Here is a 14,613-nt window from a genome sequence, read left to right on the forward strand (position 1 = left end):
ATTAACTTGTAACGTAAATTACGCTTCAACAACGACATGTAGATTGTAACAAGATGCAGTTTAGTGTACATTGTCAAGACAACAATAACATTCAACAATTGTTTATCATAATTTTCTTTTAATATTAAAATTATTGATTAATTAATTTATAATAATAATGATAATATGAATTATGTTTTTGACAGTTGACGTATTAATGAATTATGACATGATTTGTCAAAATAAAAGAACTAGTTATATCATAGCAACGGTGCATTATAAGATTGCAAATGTTACTGTCATATTATGACAATCAGAACAATAAACAAATATCTTCCGTTTCTATAGAATGATTTACACAAAAAATGAAACATTTTGAAATATCGTACTTTTGCAATTTGACATTTAAATTACAGTAAAAAATTATTGGTTATATTGTGACATAAATGTCAACTGCACATTGCTGTCATTTAAGTGTCATTTCATACAAGTGGTTAATTACAAACGAGTAGTTTGCATTCTTTGTTTCCTTTCACTTAGCTTTTTTTTGTTATGTTATTGATTATATAATGACATACATTTCGATTACACACAGTAGTTGGTACACCTAACTGTCATTTAAGTGTCATTTCATGTAAAGTGGTGATGCAACATAACGAAAATTCAATTAATGACAATTTTAAAATTTTTGATTAATTAATTTATAATAATAATGATAATATGAATTGTGCATTTGACAGTTGACGTATTAATGAATTATGACATGATACGTCAAAATAAAAGAACTAGATATATCCTAGCAACGATGCATTATAAGATTGCAAATGTTATGCAAGTAGGTCGAAAACCGTGTCTGAACCAAACAAAGCCGAACGATAAATCAAAGGCAGTTAAATCATGTTCTAATGTCTGAAAAGTTCGTCTGGGAGCGGCGTAATTACCGACGAAACAAGTCTTCCAGAATCATTACAAGTCGCACGTCTAACACAACAAACTTAAATTGATGAAATCTATGAACATACTTTCACAATTTTCTTCTATTATATAGTTTTTTTTACGGTACACTAAATTAAGCAGCCAGCAATGGACGCGTTCAAATTTCGCGCGCATAAATAATTCGCGTTGTCGTTTTTGTCGTCGTTGCCATTGTCATACGAATAATGCGGACTGGAACTTTCGCGAAACAATTTGTAATATTTCAATACTTCGGAGCTTTCGCCGGGCAAACTATTTCGGCTTTCCAAAACCATAGTTCCAGTTCGGTTCGCTTCAAAGAATTATACCCAAAAAGTATGAGAAAGAGTGAGTGAGTCGAGGAAAACCAACAAATCAAATTCACTTTGCTTCTTCTGTCAAAACCATAAAACAGATGAATGCATAAAGTTTAAAGTTTGAATAGAGTGTAGAAAAAAATAATTGGAGAAGAGCTTTCATGGATCTGTTGATAATTTAAAATTGAATTTAAAAAATTAAATTAATTAGGGTTTATATTAAAGTTTATTTGCATAGAAAAACATTGGATAAAAAAATAATATTTGGAAATTGAGTAAGACATTTTTAATAATTTATTTGTAACAAATTATATAAAATTACGACAAACTTTTTCTTCAATACTACTAGTGTAGTAAACTATATAAAATAAAAATTAATAATATTAAAATTTTTGAATTATTATAAAAGGGTTGACAGCGGTGGGATTCGAACCCACGCCCTTTCGGACTGGTGCCTAAAACCAGCGCCTTAGACCGCTCGGCCACGCTGCCTGTTGAAAAAATAAGCAAACATTTCCCGTTACCAACACTTTGCTACACTACGATCGCTTACGTAAGAAATTTTTCGCCTTACGAATTTTCAATTTACGAACATTTTTGTTATTAATAACTTTGAAATTATCAATCACATAAATAAATGTAGAACACGAATATTGTCAATAATAAAATATATTATGAAAATTACGAAATATAAATTTCCAATTTAAGAAATTTTTGTTACCTGTAATTTATTGCATACACATATTTTTTTTACTTTAATACGAATATTTCGAAGTGCACTATACTTTTTTGTGTTGGTATTAGAAAAGAAAAGGAAGAAGCACAAAAGCAATTTCTTCAACGCCAAGAAGTTATTCGGTGTAAATTTGCTGCGTTCCGAAAGGATGGAAAAAAAATCTTTTACAATATAAAGAAGCGCATGCACACCACCACCTTACGTATACGCAACAACGTGAAGGAATTAAGGCAAAAACTTTTCGCTCAGGTCTATATATATATATCATAACCATCATAACATTCTTCGCGTCGACGTGAACAAATTTCCCCGACGATGAATACAATATTTCTGTGTTTAGGGAAGTTTCCAAGTTTTCCTTCTTTACAGATTGCCGCACGGAATCTATGAATTTTTAGCTCCTCGTTGTTTTTCCTTTATTTCCCTTTACCTTCATCGCTTTCGGCCCTTCTCTTCCACCCCGAGCATTCGACTTCTTACATCTCGTATCGCTCCACTCTCATTTGTAAGAGGATCGGAAGCTAAAGTTTTCCTCAAAGCGAAAATATCCGTTATTGCGTAATGCATACTTTTCCCTTCGTATTTCCGAATGCAAATAGGGGGATTTTGTGTTTACTGTTTAATTAAAAACTTCTCTATTGAAGTTTACTTTTTGAAAATAAATAACATTTTTTTCAAAAGTTTTTTTTTAATCATTACGTTTTCAATGGAATACATTGCATTATGTATCAAAAAACATATCAATTTACATGCAATTCATGTAAATTGATATGTTTTCGATGGTATTTCAAACTGATTATAAACTAACATTGGCCGAAATCGATGTTTCGTTTAGTCAACAAAGAAATTAAATGGATTCAATTGAATTGAATCATTTTCTACTTATTTGACAAACATACAACATTCTGTATGCCGTTAGATAGAAATTGATTGAATTTATTTAAGGGTGCGAAAAAATAAATAAAATTTTGTGAAGTGAAATAAAATGTTTGGGTTTTCATAAATTATTTATTTTTCAGAAGTAAAACTAAAGTTGCCTAATCATTGATTTCCATATGAGCCAAGTTTTGGAAATGTATGCGGATATTATGTGTAGGTCATAAATCAAACGTCTAAAAATATATCTGTATATCATCGATTCTAGAAGTAACGTAAATATTATGATAATCAGAACAATAAAAGAATATCCTTCGTTTCAATAAAATGATTTGCACAAAACAATTAGAAATATCGCGATTTGACATTTAAATGACAGTCGAAATTATTGGTTATATTGTGACATAAATGTCAACTGCACATTACTGTCATTTAAGTGTCATTTCATGCAATATATTTATATTGATTAGAAACCAATAATTTCTCCTTAGATAACAAACAAATAGTTTGCATTTTATCCCCCAAAAAGTATTTTTTTATCTTCTTTGTTTCCCTTCACTTAGCTTTATTTTTGTTATGTTATTGATTATATAATGACATAAATTTCGATTACACACAGTAGTTGGTACACCTAACTGTCATTTAAGTGTCATTTCATGTAAAGTGGTGATGCAACATAACAAAAATTCAATTAATCACATGACCTTTATATTGATTACAAACTAATAAATTGTCTTTAAATTCAACAAACAAACGGTTTGCATTTCCTCCCCACACACACACACACACAAGTATTTCTTTTTATTTTTCCTTGTTAGTTTTCTCTCGAGTGGATTGGGAAATAGGTAAAGCTTTGTAAACGTCAAAAGTAGATTAGATTTGGCTGCGCTGCTTGCTTTTTGCGTCCCCATGGCCATTGTACAAATTCTGATTTCCCTGTCTGTGTGTACAAATACAAACGCATTGACATATGCGTGTGAGTGTGTGTTTTGTGCATGCATTCGGATGCGACGTAGGAATTGAATAATCCCCGATCATTTGGTTTCGGTTCCGAGTTTCGACGTTTCAGCAAAGCCGCAAATCAAACCAATTTGCAGCCGACGTTTTCTTCAATTACGAAAGCCCAGAGAGAGTATATCCACCTACACATTTCGTCCTCAATTATAACATTTTTTTTTTGTTCATCTCTCCTCATTTGCGAGGTATTCAAATCGTTGCAGTTTTTACCTACAATAATTTTTTGTTACATAAAATTTTATCCCTCCGCAATTACTAAAAAAAAAAATCTTCAACCCCTATTCAAAACCGTTCTTTTTTTCTCTAATACGAATATTTATTGGTCATTAAGAATCTTCAACACTCCCCTTCACATTAAAGTCTTAATTATAGTTTTTTTTGTTAAGGAGTGATTTATGAAAGTGCGTTACTTTACGTAATTGCGTTCACCCCTCGCCTCCACCTGTCCACGAATTTATGCGTTCTCAGTTACTAAACGCTTAATGAATTAAACTAGTCTCCGTGTAAATAAGTTCAAGTTAATAGTTGGAATTTTCTGGGAAATTCTAGGAGTGGAGTAGTAATATGGAAATAATTACGTGTGTACACGCAAGTCTGTCGCTACGGCAACAACTAGCTGGGTGTATATATCAATAAAAATCTATTGGTTTTTTTTTCTTTCTTTCTTCATTTTCTCCTTCAGTTTTCCATTTTTCTCCATTCTTTCTCCTGCGTTGTTTGCTTCGAGTGGAGTATTTTCCCCACATGTCGAAAGCTTAAACGAAATTAAAGAGAAACAAGGAATTATCATGGTAAAACAACGTAAATACCGATGGGGATATGGAATACCGAAAGCACGTTGTTTGTCTTCCATAATGCATTGTAAACAAAGGACCTGATTTTAACGGACATACTTGAAAATATAGAGAATTAAATAGTCTATTTTTTTTTCATCCACAGTTCATATTGATTTTCTAAATTACTCAAGAACTTGTCTACTTATATAATTGCAGTGTTGACAAGATAATTTCAATTGACAGCCAAAATTATTGGTTATATAATGACAGAAATGTCATTTAAAGTATTTGGATGACTTCTGTCATTTAAGTGTCATAGAAAATAAAATGATCTATTTTCTTCAACCAAAGTTCATATTTATTATCTAAATTACTCAAGAACTTGTATACTTATATAATTGAAGTGTAGACAAGATAATTTCAAATGACAGCCCAAAAATTATTGGTTATATAATGACAGAAATGTCATTTAAACATAGTAGTTGGTTGACTTCTGTCATTTAAGTGTCATGGAAAATGTAGAGAATGAAATGATCTATTTTCTTCATCCAACGTTCATATTGATTTTCTAAATTACTCAAGAACTTGTATACTTATATAATTGAAGTGTAGATAAGATAATTTCAAATGACAGCCCAAAAATTATTGGTTATATAATGACAGAAATGTCATTTAAACATAGTAGTTGGATGACTTCTGTCATTTAAGTGTCATAGAGAATAAAATGATCTATTTTCTTCATCCAAAGTTCATATTGATTATCTAAATTACTCAGAACTTGTATACTTATATAATTGAAGTGTAGACAAGATAATTTCAATTGACAGCCCAAAAATTATTGGTTATATAATGACAGAAACGTCATTTAAACATAGTAGTTGGATGACTTCTGTCATTTAAGTGTCATAGAGAATAAAATGATCTATTTTCTTCATCCAAAGTTCATATTGATTATCTAAATTACTAAAGAACTTGTATACTTATATAATTGAAGTGTAGACAAGATATTTTCAAATAACAGCAAATAATTTCAAAATGTTTTTTTGTTGTTGTTGTTGTTGTTGACCGATGCAATTACGTGCATATCTTGATGTGAAACGACGTTTCTGCTTATACTGGAAGCATCTGAGTAATTACAAGTCATTGATCAAATATGATGGATATTGCAGTTTCTTGTTTTGATAAATTTGATCTGGGACGTATTTAGTTTAATCAAGGAAAACATCGTCCTGGGATTAAGTTTGTAGATCAATAAGCAAGATATATATTTAAGTTTTACTCTTCTGCTTTATTTGTTGTATTTTTTGTTATTAAATTATTAAAGTGATAAAAATAGGTGATTATTCGTAATTAAAATGAAAACTAGACCCAATTAGTCGAAAAAGTGATTGAAAAAGCAGCAGTTTCGCTGACTAGAATAAACTATGTTAAACGTTAAAAAAAAGTATGATCAAAGAGTCGACGAATTATGAACGGCAATTGGACTGGGTTTAAACTGAAATCTGCAATTAAGCCAAACGCCGAACGGAACGGATTCGCACCGTTTGAGATGTCTGAGTGAAACTTGAGCTTTTCGACTCGCAGGTCAAATCGACTCTGCGGCATTTCCAACTTTGAACTTTTAATTAATACACCGCCACGTACACATCAACCGACCTCTTCCACCTCTAAAACGAAATGAACGTTTGAAACCGAGAGATCGTGAGTGTATATTCAGAAACTATTAAGATAAATATACTCAAGAATTCTTAATATAAGATATATTTCAACTTCATCATAACAAATTACTTTTAAGACATATGCAAATAAGACTGCTTTTTTTGATAAACAACAGCAATGTATGAATACTCTATACATCACACCTAAATCTTGTAAATTAACATTTATTTGTATGTCTTAATCTCTGTTTTATTGTTGCTTTTGATTAAAACTGACTTAATTTTCCAATTCGTCGAAATCCTATTTATTACAACAGTTTAAGATAAATCTCAATTTCATATGTAATTAATAATTATTAATATGAACCGAACTCCCAAATCTACGATAAGCTCATTTTTCTTCTTGTTGTTGCTGCAGCTGTTATAAATTTATTTATACACAAATTAATTGGGATTTCGGTGGTAATTAAATTTGGGTTTACTCTCGTGGGAGGGCACAACTGGCCAGGAAGGAACAGGACAAATGGTAAATTTTGGAACAATGCTTTTCCATCCTCTCCTGCTCGCTGGTTGGATCTAATTAAGCAATTCATATACACACGCATGTTACTTATATACAGAGTGTACGGATTTCGTGTGCAAGTCAATAAGAATTATGTCGAATCGAGAGAAAACGCAATTCCCGTTGGATTAACCTTGATTTGCGATCAGAGGGTGCTCCGTCCCCTTTACGGAAATGCTCCTTGATCCAAAAAGAACTTACCAATAATTGCCTTTCTACGTCTCCCCCCAAATAATCAATCGTTTTTCTATTTAAATTTAGTTAAATATTTAATAAACTCACAGTTTTATTCACGTTTAATTGTAATTAATTAAAGAAGCAATCTCCCATCAAAAGTAACAATTTAAAGTCAAGAATTTTCATTAATTCTCAGTATTCTTCACTAAATTTGCATCAGATTATTGTGTTCTTATCTTAAGAATATCCAAACAATTATGCAATTAAATGAAGACTTTTTTTTTTGAAGAATCAAACTGATTTTGTTCATTTTCATAAAATCCTGTATGTTACGAAATTCGTCGTCGATGATGTCGGTATTAATGCAAGTTCATTAAGAGGGTTTCCGAAATTATCGCACGATACGTCGCGTGTCTGCAGAGGCTCGTTTTTGCTTGCGGTAGAAGTGGTGGTTTCGACTCGAAAAAGAAAGGGTCGGAAAATTTATCGTCTCCATCCACGAGGCCGTTGACTGCGAAACAAAGGACGACCGAGATGGACACGGGCATAAAAGAAAATTAGAATAAACGAAGGGCAGAAATGAAAACCAGACCCAAAAGCTAATATACACAAACACACAAAACGCAGAAAAGGCTAATTAAAATCGCTGAAAGTTCGTACGAATTCAGACCTTTTTCAGTTTGTGAATTAAATAAAACTTTCCAATTTCAGCAAACTCAAACTAATCTTAAATTCATTCTAATTCAAGTTATAACAACATTATTTATTATTTACTAACAAAAAAAAATGCAATCAAACATTTTTTTTTTTTGTAATCTTTAATTGAATTTTTTTTGCAATAAATATTTAATTTGAATACTGTAAATGTTCCATCATCAAATTTTAATTATCGATATTTCAATGATGATGTTTATTGAGTGAGACGAACGTTGATTTCATTGCGAATTTGCAGAAACTTTTAATTAGCCACGCTCGATGGACGCAGTCGAATCTAATCGAATTTCCAATGCTCGATGGATTTAATTAAATAAAATAAGTAATGTCCGAGTCGATGAATGATGCGCAGCGAATATACATCGACATTATTTAATTACTGGTTTTAAAATCATCTCTAGAAATTTAATATGAAACAGTTATTAAAATGTAATATTACATTTTCAATATCAATTTGTGTATATGAATCATTTTTTTTTTATTTGTTTGTGGATATTATTGTAATGTTTGATGAGCCATATCTCAAGATGTATACGTTGTATCTTGTCATTCTATACTGCGACTTAAAGGCGACATTACGCTTTACAAAAAGTTCTTTCAAAGTTTTGTGTTTAGTGAACCCAGTTGTGTGTTAGAGCGTTCCAAAATGTAGGTAAAAAAAGAGAAAATTCGATTCATTCTTCTGTACCACTACGACTAAGGATAAAAGCGGAGCAGGCGGCGAAAAATGTTGTTTTGGTTAAGGACCTAATAAAGTATCGAATGCAATAACAAAGCGTTGATTCGTTCTGGTAAACTAATTGTCGAAAATGTTGATAAAATCATGAAAATCGTCGAGTTGGACCGGAATGCGAGCACTTATTCCATTGCCCAAGAACTGAAGATTAGCCCGAAATCCGTTTCAAACCATTTGCAAGAAAAAGCTCAATGTATGGGAGAAAAGACTAATTTTTAATTCATTATTGTGTATATTTTCTTTTTACAATTAATTTGAACTTTAGCTTAAATTATTACATTAATAAATAAACTTATTACTAAACCGCACTCATATATTTATTAGATAACGTTTTTACTTATATAAAATACATTTTTTTTATTAGCTTTACAAGAAAACATTTAGTTAGTAAATTAAAATTTAAAGAAAAACTTTTTTTTTGCAGATTTCCTTCGATTATCGGAAGAAAGTGTGAAGTAACAAGTTGCGGTTAACCATCATCGGGACGTATTTCATGTAATCCCTCAAGTATACAGCAATAAAACTCTTGCAAACTTTACATTGCAGTTTATTTTTTTTATTTATAAAGAAATAAACTTTGCTCACGTTTTAGTTTTCTGATCATTGCTTTAAAACTTATTTAAAAATAAACTCATTATCTATAAAGAATAAAATTTGTCTAAACAGATTTTGTATATTAATAAACATTAGTTTATTATTAGTAAAATTAAATTTGTTTTTATTTTTTGAAAATTGATTAACTTTTAGTAGTGAAAATGTAAATAAACATTTATTAAAATGAGAAATCAAACAGATAGATAATAAATGACAAATGAATTATTCATATATTGTTGCGCGTTTATTAAATATTTTCGCAATATGGAAATAAAATTATATATTAATGAAATTTAAAACAAATATTCAGTTTGATTTTCCGTAATCCCATCAATATTTGATTACGCTTCGACGATAATAATAAATGTTTTCAAATATGTTTTATTTTCGAAATGAAACGCGTAATTCGTGCGAACGTAAACAACAGAATTCATCATATTGCAATGAATCAGAAACACATCAAAATATTTGTAATAATTGTAACAGAAATACACCAGTCGCATGAAAACGTATAAAGAATCAAATGATTAATAACAAATTCATTATGTTTTTTAAAATTCGTTACAATATTGTGTGTGTGTGTATTATGTAATAAGGTAATTGCAATTTGGACGGTAATTAAGTTATAAAAGTTGAAATTAATTTTAATTGGATGGAATTAATTCAATTAAGTGGATTGCAGATGAGGGCTTTAGTTTCGAATGTTAAAAATAGGAAAGAAAATGTTGAAATTGTTGTTGTTAAAGTCTTGATATACTTACGTAATCCGGGTTGGCTCGAAATCAAAGTTTTTGTTTTGGACGGTCGAAGTTTGGAATTTCGCAGTAAATCCCAGCAACAACAATAAAATATAAAACAGGAAATGCACACAGTTATGGTTTCTTTGCTCTTGTTGTTGTTGTTGATGTGGAAAGAAAGAGGTGAAAGAAAACGCGCGCGCGTTTATTTATGTTCCGGGGACAGGCCAAAAAGAAATCCCTGAAATGTTGCGGAAGTTGCGACGCGACGTCTTCGGTGGCCGGACGCAAACTGGCGTCGCGACGCCTGTTTTTAGTTGGGGTTGATTCCGTGTGCATACACACCGCTCCCGCTACAGCAGCTACACCCACCCCACTTTTTGCAGACACGAAACGAACCCTCTCAACCCCCTTGCTGGCATTACGGACTTTACATGTGTGCAGAAGCGGGAGGGAAGAGCGCAAAGGTGTAATGAAAAGTCCTCGACAAAATGCAAAAATTGCTTTAAAACTATTGCAACATCAACTAGAATTACGCAACATCTTCATCTTCCAATTGGCCAAAATCCAATTTCCTCACTCTCTTCCTGCTTGCATTTTATGGGGTGGCTAACTAAAAGCAACCATTGGGGAGTCTCTCCATTGTCGAACAGTTTTCGGTATTTATCCTGCAGTTATTCGAACATTAGGTATTTGTTCGCTCCGTTACGTCCCTTCCGACGACAATGCAGAAGCAATCGATCCGCTCAGAGTTTTTCCTTTGTTTCCTCCGTGGATATATTGCGATATATTCGACTCTTCGATCGGTTTTCCGTGCCATTGTTGTCCTCGGCGAAACATCGAAATCCCGAAGTTTCATAAACATCGTTGAAAAAAACCAATTAGCGAGAAACAAAGTTACATTCAACGCATCAATAGCGAAACGCAATTAGTCTCAATTACATGATGCAATTATCAAGTTGGCATTTCAGATAAAGCGCAACATTTCGCTTAGTGCGGTTTTCGCAAAATTTTAAAACAAACTAACTTTTCATTAAGAAAATAAATTATCAAAAATTTTTACACAAAATTATTTTTTTTGATACATAAACAATCTATTGATTCTCGTGTTGTTCGGTTTTAAATTCCTCGATTAGTCCGGTTTCAAATAGTGCGAAACCAATAAGATTTTTAGTTACAAAACGAACTAAATTTTTATTGAGAAAAATGAAAATAAATTCTCAAAATTATATTTTTTGGATACATAAATAATCTGTCTATTCTCGTTTTGTGCGGTTTTAAATTCCTCGATCAGTCCGGTTTCAAATATTGCGAAACCGATGAAATTTTTAATTAGAAAACAAATTAATTTTTCATTGAGAAAAATGAAAATAAATTCTCAAAATGTTTACACAAAATTATATTTTTTTTTTATACATAAATAATCTGTAGATTCTCGTTTTGTGCGGTTTTCAATTCCTCGATTAGTCCGGTTTCAAACAGTGCGAAATGGATGAGATTTTTAGTTACAAAACGAACTAAATTTTCATTGAAAAAAAATGAAAATAAATTCTCAAAAATGTTTACACAAAATTATATTTTTCTATACATAAATAATCTGTCGATTCTCGTTTTGTGCTGTTTTAAATTCCTCAATTAATCCGGTTTCAAACAATGCGAAACAGATGAGGTTTTCAATTACAAAACAAACTAAATTTTCATTGAGAAAAATGAAAATAACTTCTTAAAAATGTTTACACAAAATTATATTTTTTTTTTTTGATACATAATTAATCTGTCAATTCTCGTTTTGTGCGGTTTTAAATTCCTCGATTAGTCCGGTTTCAAATAGTGGGAAAACGATTAGATTTTTATTTACAAAAGAAACAAAATTTTCATTGAGAAAAATGAAAATAAATTCTCGAAATTATATTTTTTTTGGATACATAAATAGTCTGTCGATTCTCGTGTTGTTCGATTTTAAATTCCTCGATTAGTCCGGTTTCAAATAAATGAGATTTTTATTTACAAAACAAACTAAATTTTCATCGAGAAAAATGAAAATATTTACACAAAATTATATTTTTTTGGATACATAAACAATCTGTTGATTCTCGTTTTGTGCAGGTTTCAATTCCTCGATTAGTCCGAATTTTTTCTAAATATTTCAACTGCAATTTTCTTACCTTGAAATTTCTACCTGTTGATTCGCAAACAATTAATAAACAAAATATCTTACCTTCTCGTCGTCTCCACGAAACTATGTTCTACTAGGATATTATATTAAGGTTGTTTCAAAAGAAATACACTAATTCGTTCACATAGTTTTTTGTTCAAGTCGATTCATCTTCATTATTATTTTTCGTTTTTCATTCACATATTTTTTTATTTAATTATTATTCATCAGAAATCAGAACTATATAGTTTATAGTAGCCACTAAAAGCATCTACCATATACATAAATATATATATCGAGAAAGTCCACTAAAAAAGCACACAAAAAAAAACAGTAATTATCAAATAAAAAAAAAATATATTAAAAATTATATAATCATATAATAATATTAATTATAATGTAATGTATTGTGTTGTGTATCACTTAATGATAATAAGTCTTCGAGGAACAAAACTTAAAGTAAAAAAATGTAATCAGAAAATATAAATTTAAGTTTCATCATTCGTTCGTTTGCGTTTCACAATTAGAAAAAATCACACTAGATTTGATTGTTATACAGGTAAACATCTCTTTTGAGCCGAGAACGAAGAGATGAAAAAGGGACAAAGGACAAAAACAGAAACATCAGCTCATTCAAACTTAATTATTCGCATTCTCTCTTCGTCTTTCTCTCACATTACATAACGCCTTACAATATATAATTTTCTTTATTTATTTATATATTTTGTTTTTTTTTTATATTATAATATATATATATATAGTATTTATGTATATAAATATTGCTAGAAATTGTGTTGTTTCATTATTATTCATTCTCTGTACGAAAATGAGAAAGGAAAATTTAAAAAAAAAAACGTTTTTCGTCTCTCTACGTAAATATTGCACTTGTGACTGGATCATTATTATTAATAACAACAATATTAGATATGTGTGAACTTTCCCCTCCGTCCGGGAAATACAAATAGAAGAAATCAAATCTGCTACGAAAGAAAAACAAAAAGTTGAAATAAAACAAAAATTGGTGGGCGTTCTTGACGATTGCTGTTTTGTTTTATAATCATAATTTTTTTGTCATTATAATAGTTCATATAAATTAGGTATTAAGAATTAAAAACTAGGGTCAAAACGAAATACAGTATTGCCAAAGTTGTCTTCTTGCAAGGAAGAGAAAAAAATAAGGATTAAATGATGCAATAATAGTAGTAATTAACAAAAATAGAAATAAATAAAACAGAGTAATTATTAGTGCCATAAGCGTATCAACAAAAGACATAATCCACTAATTTAAAAACAAAACAATGAAAGTATATATATAATAAAAAAAAATGAACAATGAACAAATTAAATCTAGTGATCTTACACATGTTTATAGTAATAGTAGTAATTAGAAATTAACAATTAAAATAATCTTATTTAATATTTAAGAGAATTGAGCATTTTTGGCGTGGGATTAATAAATATATTTATTATTTTTATAAAAAGATTTTGTTGCTGTCGATTTTAATTTTTCTTTTTTTGGTATTTGTGATTGCGTTGATTGAAGGGCGTCGGGACGGGATTCTCGTGACCGGAAAAGAAGCGGAATCCCGGGAAAAAAAAACGAATGGATTAAAGCAACGAACAAGTTAAGGAAAACGAACTGATCTGTGATTTTTCTTTAGTTATACGCGTTTCGTGGACGGAACTATATAGAGAACGGAAAGAGCCGGAATCTCGTCCCGAAGCCCGAAAGCGAAATCAAAACCTACTGCGATTCTTTATCATTATCGTCACTACTTTAGCGAAATATATATGTATATATTTATGTAAATATTTCACACAAATAAAAATTGTACACTTTTCCTCCTCACTTCGTCAATAATCTCGTATCATCTCTTCATTTGTTTCTTTTTAAAAGGCACACCTATATATGACATAAAGTTATTATTACTATTCATTCATTATTTATTTACGTTTTCTTTTTGTTGTTTTTTTTTAATTTTTTGTTCTCTGTACAATAATATACTTTGTTGATTAGTTTAATTAAGTCTAGTACGAAAGAAATTGCGACATTTAAAGCGTGTTCAATCTTCAGTTTCTCAAAACGCACGTAATCATCAACATCATGCACACACACACGACAGGGTCCTTCTTTTCTCTTGTTTTATTTTAACGTATCATTGCGCAGTTTACTTGATGCAGACACTCTCTTTATTCATTTTTTTTTCTTTCTCTTCTTGTATATAAACATCTAAAAGGGTTTGTTTCTATTTATTTCTTTTTATTCACTCAATCTTCTTTGGAAGACTCCGTATTGCCAAGCGGTTCACGATAATCTCTGCCGTTTCCCAAACAAACAAATTCTTCATTATTGATTCCAAATCCAAATGGAAAACAAACAAACAAACATAAAAACACAACAAAATTTCGGAACCGAATTCGTTAAACGAGACAATCTTAAACTTTATTTTTTTTTCTGTACACACAAAAGAAATATATAGGAATTTTATATAATAGTTTTTTGTTTTTGTAGCGTTTGTATTTTTTTTTAAGAAATTGAAGCAGTACTTAAAATCTAACAAATCATTATCAATTGAAAACAGAAAATAATAATAATAATAACTATATAATAATAATAATAATAAT

The 14,613-nt window shown here is 30.2% G+C and overlaps 1 non-coding gene across 1 annotated transcript; it reads right to left on the reverse strand.

The window, feature by feature from the left end:
- Positions 1–1,662: 1,662 nt before the first annotated feature.
- Positions 1,663–1,742, reverse strand: Trnal-uag. Its single transcript has one exon. It is a non-coding gene; the product is annotated as a tRNA-Leu (tRNA).
- Between the last annotated feature and the right edge of the window lie 12,871 nt (positions 1,743–14,613).

The sequence above is a fragment of the Nicrophorus vespilloides genome, unplaced genomic scaffold (genome assembly GCF_001412225.1).
Source record: "Nicrophorus vespilloides isolate i.1.1-1 unplaced genomic scaffold, Nicve_v1.0, whole genome shotgun sequence".
Classification (NCBI taxonomy): domain Eukaryota; kingdom Metazoa; phylum Arthropoda; class Insecta; order Coleoptera; family Silphidae; genus Nicrophorus; species Nicrophorus vespilloides.